Below are 21,402 nucleotides of genomic sequence, written 5' to 3' on the forward strand. Positions count from 1 at the left end.
ATGGGAATCGGAGCAGGACGAGGCTTATGCAAAATTAAAAGCAGCCCTGACGTCTGCACCCGCACTAGGGTTGCCAAATATAATCAAACCATTCCATATATATTATAAAGTATAGACGGGAACTTCTATAACGCTGTAGTCACCCAAGAGTACGGGGGAGATATGAGGCCAATTGCCTATTACTCCACCCAACAAACCCCCATGGCTAAAGGAATGGCGAGATGTGTGGCGGCCCTCGACTGCACCGCATGGGCAGTGCGGATATGCGAGCCCGTCACTATGTCAGGACAGCTGATATTACACACGCAACACACAGTGTCGACCTGCTAAACACAGGCAAAATGGAGGCTGTATCAGACAGAAGGAGGGCGGCTTGGGAAGCAGTATTGATACCCAAGGACAGATCAGTCCAGATTATAAGGGAACATAGAGTCAACCCCGCAGAGGGAATGCTATCAGAGGGTGAGGCACACAAGTGCCAGTTAGTATTCGAAGAAGGTGTCAGAGGAACCGTACAAGAATCGCCCCTTGAAAAATCGCAAAAACACCTTTTATGTAGACGGATCTTGCCGATATATAAATGGGGAGCCACCCACTGGTTGGGCAGTAGTATCCAAGAATGGAGAAACAGTCGCAAAGGGAGGGGTTGAAGGAGGAACCTCAGCGCAGGTAGCAGAACTAGTGGTTCTCACGGAAGCATTGAAATTGGCAAAAGGAAAACGAGTAAATATATACACAGACAGTAGATATGCGTTTGGGGTAGTGCATGATTATATGATAGCGTGGAATAGGAGAGGAAACATAGAAACATAGAAGAAAGGAGCAGGAGTAGGCCATTCGGCCCCTCGAGCCTGCTCCGCCATTCAATGAGATCATGGCTGATCATCCAAACTCAGTACCCTGTCCCTGCTTTCTCCCCATATCCGTTGATCCCTTTAGCCTTAAGAAATATATCCAACTCCTTCTTGAATATATTTAATGAATTGGCCTCCATTGCCTTCTGTGGTAGAGAATTCCACAGGTTCACCACTCTCTGGGTGAAGAAATTCCTCCTCATCTCTGTCCTGAATGGCTTACCCCTTATCTTTAGACTGTGAACCCTGGTTCTGGACTCCCCGGCCATCGGGAACATCCTTCCTGCATCCAGTCTGTCCAGTCCTGTTAGAATTTTATGAGTTTCAATCAGATCCCCTCTCATTCTTCTAAACTCCAGCGAGTATAAGCCCAATCGACCCAATCTCTCCTCATACATCATTCCTGCCATCCCAGGTATCAGTCTGGTGAATCTTCGCTGTACTCACTCCATGGCAAGAACATCCTTCCTCAGATAAGGCGACCAAAACTGCACACAATACTCAAGGTGTGGTCTCACCAAGGCCCTGTACAACTGCAGCAAGACATCCTTGTTCTTGTACTCAAACCCTCTCGCTATGAAGGCCAACATACCATTTGCCTTCTTAACTGCCTGCTGCACCTGCATGCTTACCTTCAGCGACTGGTGCACAAGGACACCCAGGTCTCGTTGCACTTCCCCTTCTCCCAATCTATTGCCGTTCAGATAATAATCTGCCTTCCTGTTTTTGCCACCAAAGTGGATAACCTCACATTTATCCACATTATACTGCATCTGCCATGCTTCTGCCCAATCACCCAACCTGTCCAAATCATACTGGAGTTTCTCGGCATCCTCCTCACAGCACACACGCCCACCCAGCTTTGTGTTGTCTGCAAACTTGGAAATATTACATCTAGTTCCCTCGTCTAGATCATTTATATATACTGTGAATAGCTGAGGTCCAAGGACCGATCCCTGCGGTACCCCACTAGTCACTGCCTGCCACTCGGAAAAAGACCCGTTTATTCCAACTCTTTGCTTTCTGTCTGCCAACCAGTTCTTTATCCAAGTCAGTACCTTGCCCCCAATCCCATGTGCCTTAACTTTACACGCTAATCTCTTATGCGGGACCTTATCAAAAGCGTTCGGAAAGTCCAAATACACCACATCCACTGGTTCTCGCTAATCTATTCTATCAGTTACATCCTCAAAAAATTCCAGTAGATTAGTCAAGCACAATTTACCTTTAGTAAATCCATGTTGACTTTGTGGATATGTAACCTCCGGAGGAGGACAAATACAGCATGAGGAGGTAGTGAGAGACCTAGTAGAAGCGGTAAAAGGAGAAGAGGGAGCAGTGATTAAAATAAAGGCACACCGCAAGACAGTGAGCGAGCAACAAAAAAGAAATATGCTAGCTGATCAGGCAGCAAGAGCAGCAGGTAGAATAACAGCAGAGGAAGTGAACATTAAAAGAATCCAAGAGGAGACCGAAATGGAGGAGCAGGAGCAGTGGACAAAGAGAGGCGCAGCCAAAGGTAGAGATGGAATATGGAAAAAGGATCACAGGGTGACCGGACTGACACCATATGAACTCAGACTGGACGAGCAATGTGTCTGCCGGAAGGGGTAGGATCTGGTAGCGAGGGACTAGGACACTTAAAAGATAAAATGAGGAAATACGTACAAACATTGGATAATCAATTGAAGGAGCTCAAACAAGAAGTTAAAGAACAAGACATCAGAGATAAAAATACACAAAAGCAGGGGGCCTCGGAGCCCCTACCCAAGGTGGGCGAGCAGGTATTTGTTAAAATATTGCCAGAGAGATCGGGATTCTCACCTAGATGGACCGGACCATTTGAGGTTATCATGACCAGTGATACGTGTGCATGTATAGATATGAGGGGAAAGGGTAGATGGAAACATTGGACCCAATTAAAACGATAAAGCAATAACCCATCTGATCTTAAATCCCACAGAAACAATGGAATAAACACCGGAGATAAACTAACCTCTGGTGACGACCAGGCTTCTGCTTAATTTACAGGGAAACTTCACCATGAAGGTGGGATTACTGCTGGGACACAAAATAAGCAAAGGGACATCCCACATTACACAACAAGTACATGATGAAGAAGCACCATGTTTTAATGGAACAATCACATTCGGAGTCTCATCCACGGCTCCCAATACACAGAAAGAAGAGACAAGCGAACCGAGGATGCTACAATGTCCAGATATGAAAACTGGACCCATGAATGGACTAGTATTATTTACCGAGGGAGAACAATTGTATGGTAACGGGAGACACAAAATTGTACCGGTGCTAATGAACTTAACCATGTTACAATGGCCAGGATATTGTGAAAGGTTTACTAAAACTAGAGAATTGTATGCATATATGATAAAGAATGTAATTAACCAAGCTGATGATGCGACAGGGGCTACTAATTTTAGGGGATATGCTGCATTCCACCAAAGGATTAAGAGGAGTTTAGGAACCGATATACTCACGGGAATAAACACGGGGACATCATTCATTAATGCCCTAGATATACAAGGAGTCCAGAGTCATGTGGAACAACTACAAAGGGTAATACAACAGATTTTAGAGAAGGAAACTGGTTTGGTTCGACAAGGATCAGAGTTGGGAGGACATACGATAAGGAAATTACTCGAGGGAATCAAGGTTATAGAGGACCAAGCCAGCATTATCAACAAACTAAACCATAGAGATGAGGAACAGGCAAAAGACAGGGTAGGGAGAGGCTTGTGTCATGCCTATGGCCAATGGATCACCGGACAGTTAAAACATAATCTGGCACAGATACCGCGAGGCGAGCTACCAGACTGGATTAACAGCACACAGCTCTATGGCCTGAGCCAGAATCCAGGCCCTCTGAGTGCTTGTACCCTCAAAGGGATGACCAGAGTATATCCAGTGATACAAAAATGTAAAGCAGAAGTGACAGCAATGATAGGCATGGTACTCCTGATACCAGTGGTGGGACTAGACACGACTCCATACCCACAGTACCAGGTAACAAACATAGGCATAGTGAGGGGTGAGACATACCTCCAATACTATCCAATTAATACCTATGCCATCAGGAAGAATGGTCCTATGAGAGGAGTCTCCCTAAACGGATGCCACGGGAAAGGCACGCTTACGATATGCCCACATCCGGTAGGAGAAGGCCCTAAGGATGAGTGCGGCTATAATAAGACAGAGGGGTGTGTGTTGGAATTATCGCATGTTGATCACCATCACACCCGCTCGGGATATAGAGGTGAAGGGGAGTATTGTATAGCCACCACAGAGACTGAGTACCAATATAGTAACCTTGTATGTGCAATCACAATGCCTAACTTTTGCTTTACGCCAAAGATCCCTGTGACAATTGGACACACCAGATTGGTGTATGTACATTCAAGGGAGGAGATAAAACTAAGTGTGCCAGATAGTCTAAAGGACGAGTTGGTTAATTATGAAGATCCGGTTGGGGCCCCAATACCCTGCCTGCAAGAGGATCTGCAAGAAATGAAAGAGGATTTAAGTAAGATGGTGAAACAATACATAGTGTTGGAAAGGAATCTTGGGGAATTAGAAAGGGACATAGAGGTAGAGCTACAGGACGTCCCGTGGTATGAGAAGCTGTGGGATTGGGGAATGAATGTCAACATACACCCATGGATCTGCATCATTTCTCATATATTAGTGATAGTACAGTTAGTCATGGCTATAGGATGGGGAATAGCAGCATGCACCGCTTGCAAAGAGAAACGGACCAAACAAAGAGCTAAAGCGAGACGGAAAACACAAGTTTGCTCTAAACATGATGGGTATGCAGGGCCTCCCGAACCAGCGCCTGATCACCACATGGAGCAGGAGGCACAGCGATGCTTATACATGTGGTTTAACTTGGGCAAGGGCCAAGTACCAAAAGGGGGGATTGCAGTGGGGTTAAGAGTTAAACTGACATTGCTGGCAGTTTCACTGAATGGTGTAATAAAGACCATAATCTAATGGGCCTTTTGCAGTCGTAAGCTTTAAGTGGTAGAGAGAAAACGGGGAATTGCAGACCGGTAAGCCTGACATCGGTAGTGGGGAAAATGCTAGAGTCCATTATAAAAGATGTAATAGCAGAGCAGTTGGAAAACAGTGACAGGATCGGACAAAGTCAACATGGATTTACAAAAGGTAAATCGTGCCTGAACAATCTACTGGAATTTTTTGAGGATGTAACTGGTAAAATAGATAAGGGAGAACCAGTGGCTGTGGTGTATTTAGACTTTCAGAAGGCTTTCGATAAGGTCCCGCATAAGAGATTAGCGTGTAAAGTTAAGGCACATGGGACTGGGGGCAAGGTATTGACTTGGATAGAGAACTGGTTGGCAGACAGAAAGCAAAGAGTTGGAATAAATGGGTCTTTTTCCGAGTGGCAGGCAGTGACTAGTGGGGTACCGCAGGCATCGGTCCTTGGACTCCAGCTATTCACAATATATATTAATGATCTAGACAAGGGAACTAGATGTAATATCTCCAAATTTGCAGACGACACAAAGCTGGGTGGGCGTGTGTGCTGTGAGGAGGATGCCGAGAAACTCCAGTATGATTTGGACAGGTTGGGTGATTGGGCAAAAGCATGGCAGATTCTATATAACGTGGATAAATGTGAGGTTATCCACTTTGGTGGCAAAAACAGGAAGGCAGATTATTATCTGAATGGCAATAGATTGGGAGAAGGGGAAGTGCAATGAGACCTGGGTGTCCTTGTGCACCAGTCGCTGAAGGCAAGCATGCAGGTGCAGCAGGCGGTTAAAAAGGAAAATGGCATGTTAGCCTTCGTAGCGAGAGGGTTTAAGTACAGGAACAAGGATGTCTTGCTGCAGTTATACAGGGCCTTGGTGAGACCACATCTTGAGTATTGTGTGCAGTTTTGGTCGCCTTCTCTGAGGAAGGATGTTCTTGCCATGGTAGGAGTTCAGCGAAGATTCACCAGGCTGATACCTGGGATGGCAGGAATGACGTATGAGGAGAGATTGGGTCGATTGGGCTTGTACTCGCTGGAGTTTAGAAGAATGAGAGGGGATCTCATTGAAACTTATAAAATTCTGACAGGACTGGACAGACTAAATGCAGGAAGGATGTTCCCGATGGTCGGGGGGTCCAGAACCAGGGGTCACAGTCTAAGGATAAGGGGTAGGCCATTTAGGACAGAAATGAGGAGGAATTTCTTCACCCAGGGAGTGGTGAACCTGTGGAATTCTCTACCACAGAAGGCAGTAGAGGCCAATACATTAAATATATTCAAGAAGGAGTTGGCTATATTTCTTAAGGCTAAAGGGATCAAGGGGTATGGGGAGAAAGCAGGGACCGGGTACTGAATTTGGATGATCAGCCATGATCGCATTGAATGGCGGAGCAGGCTCGAGGGGCCGAATGGCCTACTCCTGCTCCGATCTTCTATGTTTCTAAGTTGATAACATAGTCGGATGTGGAAACCATAAGAGACCCAAGAGGATGCAAGTTCTGTTTTGGCAGGAAAGTAAAACAATGAAAGAGGCCGAGAGAGGCAGGAAAGGAGGACAATGAGTCAGATGTACAATGTTGATGAGACCCATTTGGCATAAACAAAGGTCATGGGTGCAACAACAGCTGGACATACACTTTTCGGTTAATAAAGGTGGTACTTTAATGTAACGCGGCATAGGCAACCAATCAGTGAGGACGCATGCTGGCCAAGGTCCAATCGGGTGGCAGGAATGAATTTTGACATGTGTATTGTAATGTATAAAAATGCAGTGTTTGCTGCACCAATTTGGAAAGGTCTGGCTAAGACAGAGCAGACTGTTTCCCCACCGGTGCAATAAAGACAACTTGACTATCGATCTAAAACCTTGTGTCAAGTGTTGGTTTAAAATACTCCACAACAGTGTAGTCACGGACAAATTATTCTAAAGAGCTTTTAAAAGCTACAAGATACGGGACTGAAGACGTTCCTCAAACGGAGGGGGGACAAATCCCAGGGACATGATGGTTCCCATCTGAGAATTCTGAGGGAAGCCAGGGGAAGGAATAACGGAGGGTCCCCAATATAAATTGGCTGGCGGCTTTCCCTACATTACAACAGCGACAGCAATTCAAAATCAATGAATTGGCCGTGAAGCGCTTTGGGCATCCTGGGGTCGTGAAGGGCGGTGAATAAATGCACCCTCGCCTCTGAGTCAGAGGTTGTGGGTTCAAGTCCCACTCCAGAGACTTGAGCCCAAAAATCCAGGCTGACACTCCAGTGCAGTGCTGTGGGAGTGCTGCATTGTCGGAGGTGCCGTCTTTCAGATGAGACGTTAAACCGACGCCTCGTCTGCTCTCTCGGGTGGATGTAAATGATCCCAGGGCACTATTTCGAAGAAGATTAGGGGAATTATCCCTGGTGTCCTGGCCAATATCTATCCCCCAATCAACATCACTAAAAAAAAATTATCTAGTCATTATCACATTGCACAGAAACATAGAAACATAGAAAAATAGGAGCAGGAGTAGGCCATTCGGCCCTTTGAGCCGGCTGCGTCATTCATTATGATCATGGCTGATCCTCTATCTCAATACCATATTCCCGCTCTCCCCCCATACCCCTTGATGCCTTTTGTGTCTAGAATTCTATCCATCTCCTTCTTAAATATATTCAGTGACTTGGCCTCCACAGCCTGCTGTGGTAGAGAATTCCACAGGTTCACCACCCTCTGAGTGAAGAAATTTCACCTCATCTCAGTCCTAAATGTCCTACCCCGTATCCTGAGACTGTGACCCCTCGTTCTAGACTCCCAGCCAGGGGAAACATCCTCCAGTCTGTCTAGCCCCGTCAGAATTTTATGCGTTTCAATGAGATCCCCTCTCATTCTTCTAAACTCTAGTGAATACAGCCCTAGTTGAGTCAATCTCTCCTCATACGACAGTCCTGCCATCCCAGGAATCAGTCTGGTGAACCTTCACTGCACTCCCTCTATGGCAAGTATATCCTTTCTTAGGTAAGGAGACCAAAACTGCACACAGGTGTGGTCTCACCAAGGCCCTGTATAACTGTAGTAAGACATCCTTGCTCCTGTACTCAAATCCTCTTGCAATGAAGGCCAACATACCATTTGCCTTCCTAACTGCTTGCTGCACCTGCATGTTTGCTTTCAGTGACTGGTGTACAAGTACACCCAGGTCCCTCTGTACATCAACATTTCCCAATCTATCACCATTTAAATTATACTCTGCCTTTCTGTTTTTTCTACCAAAGTGCATAACTTCACATTTATCTACGTTATACTGCATCTGTCATGTATTTGCCCACTCACTCAACTTGTCTAAATCATCTTGAAGCCTCTTTGCATCCTCCTCACAACTCACAACCCCACCTAGTTTCGTGTCGTCAGCAAACTTGGAAATATTACATTTGGTTCCCTCATCCAAATCATTGATATATATTGTGAATAGCTGGGGCCCAAGCACTGATCCCTGCGGTACCCCACTAGTCACCACCTGCCACCCAGAAAAAGACCCATTTATTCCTACTCTCTGTTTCCTGTCTGTTAACCAATTTTTAATCCATGCCAGTATATTACCCCCAATCCCATGAGCTTTAATTTTGCACACTAACCTCTGATGTGGGACTTTAATCAAAGGCCTTTTGAAAATCCAAATACACCACATCCACTGGTTCTCCCTTATCTATTCTACCAGTTACATCCTCAAAAAACTCCAGTAGGTTTGTCAAACTTGATTTCCCTTTCATAAATCCATGTTGACTTTGTCTAATCCCATTCATATTTTCTAAGTGTCCTGTTATCACATCCTTTATAATCGAGTCTAGCATTTTCCCTACTACTGATGTTAGGCTAATAGTGGGGTTACATTTGCCACCCTCCAATCTGCAGGAACTGTTCCATAATCTATAGAATTTGGGAATTGCTGTTTGTGGGAGCTTGCTGAGCGCAAATTGGCTGCCGCTTTTCCTACATTACAAAAGTGACTCCACTTCATTGGCTGTAAAGCACGTTGGGACGTCCGATGGTGGTGAAAGGCGCTATATAAATGCAAGTCTTTCTTTTCTTTCTTTAAGTTCTTTGTTTCTCTTTTTCACTCCGTTTTGACCCAGACTGTCTAGCAATGGAGGGGTTATCATAGAATCACAGAAATTTAGGGCACAGAGGAGGCCATTCGGCCCATCGTGCCTGAGCCGGCCGAAAAACAGCTTTCCAGCCTAATCTCACTTTCCAGCTCTTGGTCCGTAGCCCTGCAGGTTACAGCACTTCATGTCCATATCCAAGTACTTTTTAACTGAGATGAGGGTTTCTGCCTCCACCACCCTTTCAGGCAGAAAGTCCCAGACCCCGACCACCCTCTGAGTGAAAAAGGTTTACCTCAACTCCCCTGTAATCCTTCCACCAATTACTTTAAATCTATGGCCCCTGGTTATTGACCTCGCTGCTAAGGAAAATAGGTCCCTCCTACCCACTCTATCCAGGCCCCTCATAATTTTATACACCTCAATCAAGTCTCCCTCAGTCTCCTCTGTTCCAAAGAGCAGTTAGTAACAGAGATTGGAGAAGTTTGGGGCTTTTTTTGCACTGAAGCAGCGAAGGATGAGGGCCAGCCTGATGGAGGTCCTCAAGAACACGAGGGTTATTGATCAAAGGCAAATGACAGATTCCACTCTGGGCACCTCAAAGTCCACATGCGCCGCACTTGTTGGGGTTTAAAACGCGCATGCTCAGGGGGCAGCGGAGTCCCAGGACCAGCTGCTAGTGGGCATGCTCAGGGGCAGAGTCCCAGGACCAGCTGCTAGTGGGCATGCTCAGGGGGCAGCGGAGTCCCAGGACCAGCTGCTAGTGGGCATGCTCAGGGGCAGAGTCCCAAGACCAGCTGCTAGTGGGCATGCTCAGGGGGCAGCGGAGTCCCAGGACCAGCTGCTAGTGGGCATGCTCAGGGGCAGAGTCCCAGGACCAGCTGCTAGTGGGCATGCTCAGGGGGCAGCGGAGTCCCAGGACCAGCTGCTAGTGGGCATGCTCAGGGGCAGAGTCCCAAGACCAGCTGCTAGTGGGCATGCTCAGGGGGCAGAGTCCCAGAACCAGCTGCTAGTGGGCATGCTCAGGGGCAGAGTCCCAGGACCAGCTGCTAGTGGGCATGCTCAGGGGCAGAGTCCCAGGACCAGCTGCTAGTGCCCATGCTCAGGGGCAGAGTCCCAGGACCAGCTGCTAGTGGGCATGTTCAGGGGCAGAGTCCCAGGACCAGCTGCTAGTGGGCATGCTCAGGGGCAGAGTCCCAGAACCAGCTGCTAGTGCGCATGCTCAGGGGGCAGAGTCCCAGGACCAGCTGCTCGTGCTAATGCTCAGGGGCACAGTCCCAGGACCAGCTGCTAGTGGGCATGCTCAGGGGCAGAGTCCCAGGACCAGCTGCTAGTGCCCATGCTCAGGGGCAGAGTCCCAGGACCAGCTGCTAGTGGGCATGCTCAGGGGCAGAGTCCCAGGACCAGCTGCTAGTGGGCATGCTCAGGAGCAGAGTCCCAGGACCAGCTGCTAGTGGGCATGCTCAGGGGCAGAGTCCCAGGACCAGCTGCAAGTGGGCATGCTCAAGGGCAGCAGAGTCCCAGGACCAGCTGCTAGTGAGCATGCTCAAGGGCAGCAGAGTACCAGGACCAGCTGCTAGTGGGCATGCTCAGGGGCAGAGCCCCAGGACCAGCTGCTAGTGGGCATGCTCAGGGGCAGAGTCCCAGGACCAGCTGCTAGTGGGCATGCTCAGGGGCAGAGTCCCAGGACCAGCTGCTAGTGGGCATGCTCAGGGGCCCAGAGTCCCAGGACCAGCTGCTAGTGGGCATGCTCAGGGGGCAGAGTCCCAGGACCAGCTGCTAGTGCTCATGCTCAGGGGCACAGTCCCAGGACCAGCTGCTAGTGGGCATGCTCAGGGGCAGAGTCCCAGGACCAGCTGCTAGTGGGCATGCTCAGGGGCAGCAGAGTCCCAGGACCAGCTGCTAGTGGGCATGCTCAGGGGCAGAGTCCCAGGACCAGCTGCTAGTGGGCATGCTCAGGGGCAGAGCCCCAGGACCAGCTGCTAGTGGGCATGCTCAGGGGCAGAGTCCCAGGACCAGCTGCTAGTGGGCATGCTCAGGGGCCCAGAGTCCCAGGAGCAGCTGCTAGTGGGCATGCTCAGGGGCAGAGTCCCAGGACCAGCTGCTAGTGGGCATGGTCAGGGGCAGAGTCCCAGGACCAGCTGCTAGTGGGCATGCTCAGGGGCCCAGAGTCCCAGGACCAGCTGCTAGTGAGCATGCTCAAGGGCAGCAGAGTCCCAGGACCAGCTGCTAGTGGGCATGCTCAGGGGCCCAGAGTCCCAGGACCAGCTGCTAGTGAGCATGCTCAAGGGCAGCAGAGTCCCAGGACCAGCTGCTAGTGCTCATGCTCAGGGGGCAGAGTCCCAGGACCAGCTGCTAGTGGGCATGCTCAGTGGCAGAGTCCCAGGACCAGCTGCCAGTGCGCATGCTCAGGGGCAGAGTCCCAGGACCAGCTGCTAGTGGGCATGCTCAGGGGCAGAGTCCCAGGACCAGCTGCTAGTGCGCATGCTCAGGGGCAGAGTCCCAGGACCAGCTGCTAGTGGGCATGCTCAGGGGCAGAGACCCAGGACCAGCTGCTGGTGCGCATGCTCAGGAGCAGAGTCCCAGGACCAGCTGCTAGTGCGCATGCTCAGGAGCAGAGTCCCAGGACCAGCTGCTAGTGCGCATGCTCGGGGGCGACACTCTGGGTAACGGTCGTTAACGGTTGAAAAGTCGGAATTACCGGCGGAAAGCGAGTTTTTTCAGCTAGACGGAGGAGCGGAGAGAGACGGGGAAATAAATGACGGTAAACACAAACCTGGGAGTCCGAGGGTCCCGGGAAACGAACAGAGCGGAGCGAGTCAGACTTCCTCAACGACATGAGACCGAGGCCCACGGCCTCAGTGACGCCATCACCTCATGAACACGTGACCCGCGACCACTTCTTGATTGACGGGACCTTCCGACCAATAGGCAGCGAGCTGGGCGGGGCTGGAGGAGCGAGCCTGCGGTGGGTCCTCCAACCAATCGGGGAGCCCGAGGGGCGGGACTAGCGCCGACTGATCATCTGAGCCGCAGGGCAGCGAGTTTCTCCAGTCCCTTGTTCAGGGCCCGGGGCCAGGGGAGGCTGTGGGCCTTTATTCCCCTTATTGGACACATGGCTCTTTGTCTCACAACACACTGGCTCAGATTTTAATAGAGACTTTTTTAATTAATCAATAAAAGCAGATAAACCTCGTGTTTCTGTGAAACTTTCTAATATTTTATAGAATCATAGAATGGTTACAGCACAGACGGAGGCCATTTGGCCCGTCGAGCCCGTGCCGGCTCTCTGCAAGATCACTTCAGCGAGTCCCACTCCCCGCCCTTTCCCCGTAACCCTGCAAATTTCTTTACTTCAGGTACTTATCCAATTCCCTGTTAAAAGCCGTGATTGAATCTGCCTCCACCACCCTTTCAGGCAGTGCGTTCCAGATCCTAACCACACACTGCATAAAAAAGTTTTTCTTCATGTCGCCTTTAGTTCCTCTGCCAATCACCTTAAATCTGTGTCCTCTGGTTCTCAACCCTTCTGTCAATGGGAACCATTCTTGTAAGTCTTTTCTGCACCCTCTCTCTGAGGTCTTCACATCCTTCGTAAAGTGCGGTGCCCAGAATTGGACACAATACTCCAGTTGAGGCTGAACCAGTGTTTTATAAAGGTTCATCATAACTTCCTTGCTTTTGGACTCTGCCTCTATTTATAAAGCCCAGGATCCCGTATGCTTTTTTAACCCTTTCTCAACCTGCCCTGCCACCTTCAACGATTTGTGCACACATACCCCCAGGTCTCTCTGTTCATGCACACACTTTAGAATTGTACCCTTTAGTTTATATTGCCTCTCCTCGTTCTTCCTACCAAAATGTATCAGTTCACACTTTTCTGCGTTAAATTTCATCTCCCACGTGTCCGCCCATTCCACCAGCCTGTCTATGTCCTCTTGAAGTCTATCACTATCCTCCTCACTGTTCACTATACTTCCAAGTTTTTTGTCATCTGCATTTTTTGAAACTGTGCCCTGTACACCCAAGTCCAAGTCATTAATATATATCAAGAAAAGCAGTGGTCCTAGTACCGACCCCTGGGGAACACCACAGTGTACCTTCCTCCAGTCCAAGAAACAACCGTTCACCGCATTGTAGACCGCATTACGGCGCTCGAGCTGCGGGTGGATGAATTTTGGAGCATGCGCGATGCTGAGAGGCTCGTGGATAGCACGTTTAGCGAGTTGTTCACGCCTCAGGGTAGGGCTGCACAGGGGGTGACCATCAGGTGGAGCAACAAAGGCAGGCAGGTAGTGCAGGGAACCCCTGCGGACATCCCCCTTTCAAACAAGTATACCAAGTTGGATACTGTTGAGGGGGATGACTCACCAGGGGAAGGCAGCAGCAGCCAGCTTCCTGGCACCAGGGAAGCTTCTGCTGCTCAGGAAGGGAGGAAAAAGAGTGGGAGAGCAATAGTGGTAGGGGATTCTATCGTAAGGGGAACAGATAGGCGTTTCTGTGGCCGCAAACGTGACTCCAGGATGGTTTGTTGCCTCCCTGGGGCCAGGGTCAGGGATGTCACTGAGCGGCTGCAGGGCATTCTTAAGGGGGAGGGTGAGCAGGCAGAGGTCGTGGTCCACATTGGGACCAACGACATAGGAAGGAAGGGAGATGAGGTTCTGCATCAAGAATTTAGGGAGCTAGGTAACAGATTAAAGAGCAGGACCTCAAAGGTTGTAATCTCTGGATTACTCCCAGTGCCACGTGCTAGTGAGTATAGGAATGGGAGGATAGAGCAGATGAATGCGTGGCTAAGGAGTTGGTGTAGGGGGGAGGGTTTTACTTTCCTGGATCATTGGGCCTGCTTCTGGGAAAGGTGGGACTTGTACAAGTTGGACGGGTTGCACCTGAACCAGAGCGGGACAAATATCCTTGCGGGGAGGTTTGCTAGCACTGTTGGGGGGGGTTTAAACTAACTTGGCAGGGGGATGGGATACAGAGGGGAGCTGAAATAGGGGGTGATGTGCTGCCAATTATAGAGAAAAAAACAAGTCAGCTTGGTAGACAGGGCAAACATATAAGGGCAAGGCTGGATGGCATCTATTTTAATGCAAGGAGTCTTGCAAATAAGGTGGATGAGCTGAAGGTGTTGATAAACACATGGGAGTATGATATTGTTGCTATCACGGAGACATGGTTGAGGGAGGGGCAAGACTGGCAGCTCAATATTCCGGGGTACAGAATCTTCAGGCGAGACAGAGGGGGAGGTATAAGAGGAGGGGGTGTCGCAATATTAATTAAGGAGTCAATTACTGCAGTAAGGAGGGATGATATATTAGCAGGTTCCTCTAATGAGGCCATATGGGTGGAGCTTAAAAACAAAAAGGGGGCAAGTACTTTGCTGGGAGTGTACTATAGGCCTCCAAACAGTCAGGGGGAGATAGAGGAACAGATATGTAGGCAAATCTCAGAGAAATGTGCAAATAATAGGGTAATAATAATGGGGGATTTCAACTTCCCCAATATTAACTGGGATAGTCAGAGTGTGAAAGGCTCAGAGGGTGTAGAATTCTTAAAGTGCATCCAGGAGAGCTTTTTGAGCCAGCATGTAGAAAGTCCTACAAGAGAGGGGGCAGTACTGGACCTAATTCTAGGGAATGTGGCTGGCCAAGTGGAAAAAGTGCTAGTAGGTGAGCACTTTGGTGACAGTGACCATAATATGGTAAGATTTAAGGTGGTCATGGAAAAGGACATGGATGGGCCGGAAATAAAGGTTCTAAATTGGGGGAAGGCCGATTTTAATAGGATAAGGCAGGATCTGGCCAAAATGGACTGGGATCAGCTACTTGTAGGAAAATCCGCATCGGAGCAATGGGAGGCTTTCAGAAGGGAGATTGAGATCATACAATGGCAACATGTTCCCGTAAAGGTCAAGGGTGGTTCCAAAAACCACAGGGAACCTTGGATGTCAGGGGATATACGAGAATGGATTAGGAAAAAAAGGAGGGCTTTTGGCAGATACAAAAGGCTAAAGACGGAGGAAGCCCTAGAGGAGTACAAAAAGTGCAGGGGGATATTTAAAAAAGAAATTAGGAGATCAAGGAGGGGCCAGGAAATAACACTGGCGAGCAAAATAAAGGAAAATCCTAAAATGTTTTATAAGTATATTAAGGGTAAGAGGATAACTAGGGAAAAAATAGGGCCCATTAGGGACAAAAGTGGCAATCTGTGTGTGGAGCCGGAAGATGTAGGAGGGGTTCTGAATGAATTTTTTGCATCTGTTTTCACTATGGAGAAGGACGATGTAGACATAGAAATAGGGCGGGGGGACTGTGATATGCTTGAATATATTAACATCGAGAGGGAGGAGGTATTGGCGGTTTTAGCTGGCCTAAAAATGGATAAATCCCCAGGCCCGGATGAAATGTATCCCAGGCTGCTGTGTGAGGCAAAGGAAGAGATTGCGGGGGCTCTAACACATATATTCAGGACCTCTCTGGCCACAGGGGATGTGCCAGAGGACTGGAGAACCGCTAATGTAGTACCATTATTCAAGAAGGGAAGTAGGGAAAAACCGGGGAACTACAGGCCAGTGAGCCTAACATCAGTGGTAGGAAAATTATTGGAAAAAATTCTGAGGGACAAAATTTGTCTCCACTTGGAGAGGCAAGGATTAATCAGGGATAGTCAACATGGCTTTGTCAAGGGAAGATCATGCCTGACTAATTTGATTGAACTTTTTGAGGGGGTGACTAGGTGTGTGGATGAGGGTAACGCAGTGGATGTGGTATACATGGATTTCAGTAAGGCCTTCGATAAAGTCCCGCACAGGAGACTGGTCAAGAAGGTAAGAGCCCATGGGATCCAGGGTGCCTTGGCACATTGGATACAAAACTGGCTTAGTGGCAGAAGGCAGAGGGTGATGGTCGAAGGTTGTTTTTGTGACTGGAAGCCTGTGGCCAGTGGGGTACCACAGGGATCGGTGCTGGGTCCCTTGCTGTTTGTGGTCTACATTAATGACTTGGATATGAATGTAAAAGGTATGATCAGTAAGTTCGCGGATGATACAAAAATTGGTAGGGTGGTTGTGGTAAACCACTGTTTGTATTCCACTGTGTACATGCCTGGACATGCCTCGGCTGACTCCTCCCACAAGTCCTAGTATAAAGGTGACTGCTCCCCAGCCCCTTTGTATTCTGGACCGGTCGACCACTCGAGGCAGACCTTCATTCTTTTGTTAATAAAAGCCTTTAGTTACTCTCTTAACTCTCAGTCTTTTATGAGTAATTGATAGCGCATCAATTTTATTAACAAAATTTTTATAATGGAGAAGATCCTCACACCAGCATGCCTGGACTTAGATCATCGGGAGGCGGACTCATCCACCAAGTTTACTCACTGGCTTAAGTGTTTCGAAAAATTCCTGACCGCCTCCGCAGCAATCAAATCGGACGAGGACAAACTGGATGTCCTGACCTCCAAAGTGAACCACCGAGTGTACTCGGTCATCCAAGACGCGACCTCGTACGCGGACGCTATCAAGCTCCTCAAGGACCAGTACACGCGCCCAGTGAACGAAGTGTACACCAGGCACCTTCTGGGGAGTCGTAAACAACAACCTGGGGAATCGACCGTGGAATACCTTCAGGCACTGTCTGTGCTTGGCCGGGCCTGTGGTTGTAAGGATGTAAAGGCCGCCGTGTACACAGAGGAACTTATCCGGGACGCTTTTGTAGCGGGCCACAGATCCAATTACACCCGACAGCGACTGTTGGAGCAGAGTGACCTCGACCTCAACAAGGCCTCTGAACTCGCACTATCACTGGATGCAGCCTACCGGGGCATGGATGCCTACTCCTCTGCACCGTGGACGCCGTGGGGAATGACAGCCTGGGACACGGTAGGACCGCCTCATAGCACCGTGCCACCCCAGCCACACCCCAGCAACGGCCCAACTACCGCAGCAGTGCCCCAAGGCCAGAAATGCTACTTCTGTGGCCAGGCAAAACACCCCAGAGCGCGCTGCCCGGCGAAAAACGCGATCTGCTCGGGCTGCGGGAAGAAGGGACACTACGCTAATGTCTGCAGGGCCAAAGCCACCCTGAACCCCAGCAGCGCCACGTGTGGGCCATGCGGCCTGCCATCTTGGGCCTCCCCGGCCATGTGTGAACCACCGGTACAGCAGCCATTTTGGACGCCTCCAGCCACATGGGGATCATGGATGCCGCCATCTTGGACGACAGCCGGAACGCAGCAGGCCCCCAACACCGCCTCATCTGATACCCGCAGCGACACACTGACCCCTACGCTGGCATCCGTTACACTGGACCAAGCGAGACCCCACCAGCTGGCCAGCTCCACAATGGACATTAAGGTAAATGGCCACGATACAATCTGCCTTTTTGACTCTGGGAGCACGGAGAGCTTCATCCACCCCGACACGGTGCGGCGTTGCTCTCTCCCAGTCCTGCCTGCGCACCAGCGGATTTCTATGGCCTCCGAGTCCCAGTCGGCGGACATCGGCGGCTACTGCGTAGTGACACTCGTAGTAGACAGGACCGTGTACGATCACTTTAAACTTCTGGTCCTGCCCGACCTCTGCGCTGCCATCCTGCTGGGGTTAGATTTTCAGTGCCACCTTAAAAGTGTTACGATGGCGTATGGTGGACCCCTACCCCCACTCACAGTCCGCAGCCAGCAGCTCCCAAATTGCCCGCCGCGCACCAGGTGCAACCTCTCCACACTCAGAGTCACCCCCCCCCCACTGTTTGCTAACCTCACCCCCGACTGTAAGCCCATCGCCACAAAGAGCAGGCGATACAGTGCCGGGGACAGGGTTTTCATTAAAACCGAAGTGGAGCGGCTCCTGAAAGAAGGGATTATTGAGGGCAGCACCAGCCCCTGGCGAGCCCAGGTTGTGGTCGTTAAGACCGGCGAGAAGCAGCGCCTGGTCATCGACTACAGCCAGACAATAAATCGCTACACCCTGCTGGACGCCTACCCACTCCCCCGCATAGCTGATATGGTCAACCAGATCGCGCAGTACCGCGTCTTCTCGACCATTGACCTGAAATCAGCGTACCACCAGCTCCCTATCCGCCCTGAGGACCGCCAGTATACTGCATTTGAGGCAAACGGCCGCCTCTATCACTTCCTTAGGGTTTCCTTTGGCGTCACCAACAGGGTCTCCGTCTTCCAAAGGGAGATGGACCGGATGGTAGATCAAAATGCGTTGCAGGCCACTTTCCCATATCTGGACAATGTGACCATCTGCGGCCGTGACTTGCAGGACCATGACGCAAACCTCGAAAAATTCCTCCGCACCGCCCAACTCCTGAACCTGACATATAACAAGGAGAAGTGCATATTCCGCACAAACCGCCTCGCCATCCTTGGCTGTGTTGTGGAACACGGAGTCATCGGCCCCGACCCCGACCGGATGCGTCCCCTTATGGAACTCCCACTGCCCCACTGCCTCAAGGCCCTGAAGAGGTGCCTCGGGTTTTTCTCCTATTATGCCCAGTGGGTCCCCTACTATGCGGACAAGGCCCATCCGCTGATCAAGTCCACCTCTTTTCCCTTGACGGCAGAGGCCCGCTTAGCCTTCCACCGTATCAAGGAAGACATTGCCAAAGCCACCAAGCACGCAGTGGACGAATCCATCCCCTTCCAGGTGGAAAGCGACGCGTCCGACTTTGCCCTGGCCGCTACCCTCAATCAGGCGGGGAGACCCATGGCCTTCTTTTCACGAACCCTCCAAGGCCCGGAGACCAGACACTCCGCTGTTGAGAAGGAGGCCCAGGCGATTGTGGAGGCTGTGCATCATTGGAGGCACTACCTGGCCGGAAAACGATTTACCCTGCTCACTGACCAACGTTCAGTTGCTTTCATGTTTAACAACAAGCAGAGGGGCAAAATCAAAAATGACAAGATCTTGAGGTGGAGAATCGAACTTTCCACCTACAATTACGAGATCTTGTACCGGCCCGGGAAGCTCAATGAACCCCCGGATGCGCTATCGCGTGGCACCTGCGTCAGCGCGCAGATCGATAGACTGCGGGCCCTCCACAATGACCTCTGCCACCCGGGGGTCACCAGGTTCTTCCACTTCATCAAGGCCCGCAACCTGCCTTACTCTATTGAGGAGGTCAGGACCATGACCAGGAACTGCCACGTCTGCGCTGAGTGCAAACCGCACTTTTATAGACCAGACAGGGCCCACCTGATAAAAGCCACTCGCCCCTTCGAGCGCCTGAGCGTTGATTTTAAAGGGCCTCTCCCCTCCTCTGACCGCAATGTGTACTTCCTCAATATTATTGATGAGTACTCCCGTTTCCCGTTCGCCATCCCCTGCCCGGACATGACCAGTGCCACGGTCATTAAATGTCTGAACGACCTCTTCACCCTGTTCGGTTTCCCCAGCTATATCCATAGCGACCGGGGCTCATCGTTTATGAGCGACGAACTCCATCAGTACCTGCTAACTAGGGGTATTGCCACAAGCAGGACCACCAGTTACAACCCCCGGGGGAACGGACAGGTGGAAAGAGAAAATGCGACAGTTTGGAAGGCCGCCCTGCTAGCCTTAAAGTCTAGGGGCCTTCCAACCTCCCGCTGGCAGGATGTGCTCCCCGATGCACTCCACTCTATTCGGTCACTGCTCTGCACTGCCACTAACGCCACCCCTCATGAGAAAATGTTTGTCTTCCCAAGGAAGTCCACATCGGGGACATCGCTACCGCCATGGCTGACGTCCCCAGGGCCGGTCCTACTGAGAAGGCACGTGAGGACCCATAAAACGGACCCCCTGGTCGAGAGGGTCGACCTCCTCCACGCCAACCCCCAGTATGCTTACATTGCATACCCGGACGGGCGGGAGGACACAGTCTCCATAAGAGACCTTGCACCCTTGGGGGCCGCAGTAACCCACTACTCACTACCACCTCCCCCCCATGATCCGATATCCAGCCCCAGCAGACGGCAGGCCTGGGCCCAGCGACCCGCTCGACACCTACGAGGACGACACGCCTGTGCCACAGCCTACGCGGGACTCGACGCCGGAAGCTCCACTACCCCTGCCGTCGCCACGCCGATCACAGCGGCAGACAAGACCTCCGGAGAGACTCCAATACACTAACTTTTAATACACTTCACCCCGCCGGACTCAATTTTAAACAAGGGGTGAATGTGGTAAACCACTGTTTGTATTCCACTGTGTACATGCCTGGACATGCCTCGGCTGACTCCTCCCACAAGTCCTAGTATAAAGGTGACTGCTCCCCAGCCCCTTTGTATTCTGGACCGGTCGACCACTCGAGGCAGACCTTCATTCTTTTGTTAATAAAAGCCTTTAGTTACTCTCTTAACTCTCAGTCTTTTATGAGTAATTGATAGCGCATCAGTGGTAAATAGCGAGGAGGGTAGCCTCAGTCTGCAGGACGATATAGATGGGTTGGTCAGATGGGCGGAACAGTGGCAAATGGAATTTAACCCGGAAAAGTGCGAGGTGATGCATTTTGGGGGGACTAACAAGGCAAGGGAATACACAATGAATGGTAAGACCCTAGGCAAGACGGAGGGTCAGAGGGATCTGGGTGTGCAAGTACACAGATCCCTGAAGGCGGTGGAACAGGTGGATAAGGTGGTAAAAAAGGCATATGGGATACTTGCCTTCATTAGCCGAGGCATTGAATATAAGAGCAAGGAGGTTATGATGGAGCTGTATAAAACACTGGTTAGGCCACAGCTGGAATACTGTGTGCAGTTCTGGTCGCCACACTACAGGAAGGATGTGATCGCGTTGGAGAGGGTGCAGAGGAGGTTCACCAGGATGTTACCAGGGCTGGAGCGCTTCAGCTATGAAGAGACACTGGGCAGATTGGGTTTGTTTTCCTTGGAGCAGAGGAGGCTGAGGGGGGACATGATTGAGGTGTACAAAATTATGAGGGGCATAGATAGGATGGATGCTGAGGAGCTTTTTCCCTTAGTAGAGGGGTCAATAACTAGGGGGCATAGATTCAAGGTAAAGGGCGGGAGGTTTAGAGGGGATTTGAGAAAGAACTTTTTCACCCAGAGGGTGGTTGGAGTCTGGAACTCACTGCCTGAAAGGGTTGTGGAGGCAGGAACCCTCACAACATTTAAGAAGCATTTGGATGAGCACTTGAAATGCCACAGCATACAAGGCTACGGACCAAATGCTGGAATATGGGATTAGATTAGACAGGGCTTGATGGCCGGCGCGGACACGATGGGCCGAAGGGCCTCTATCCGTGCTGTATAACTCTATGACTCTATGACTATTCTCTGTTTTCTGTCACTTAGCCAATTTCATATCTATGCTGCCACTGTCCCTTTTATTCCATGGGCTTCAACTTTGCTGGCAAGCTTATTATGTGGCACTTTGTCGAACGCCTTTTGGAAATCCATGTACACCACGTTAACCGCATTGCCCTCATCAACCCTCTCTGT

The sequence above is a fragment of the Somniosus microcephalus genome, chromosome 4, assembly GCF_052327205.1.
Source record: "Somniosus microcephalus isolate GS21.2 chromosome 4, FLI_Smic_1.0, whole genome shotgun sequence".
NCBI lineage: Eukaryota > Metazoa > Chordata > Chondrichthyes > Squaliformes > Somniosidae > Somniosus > Somniosus microcephalus.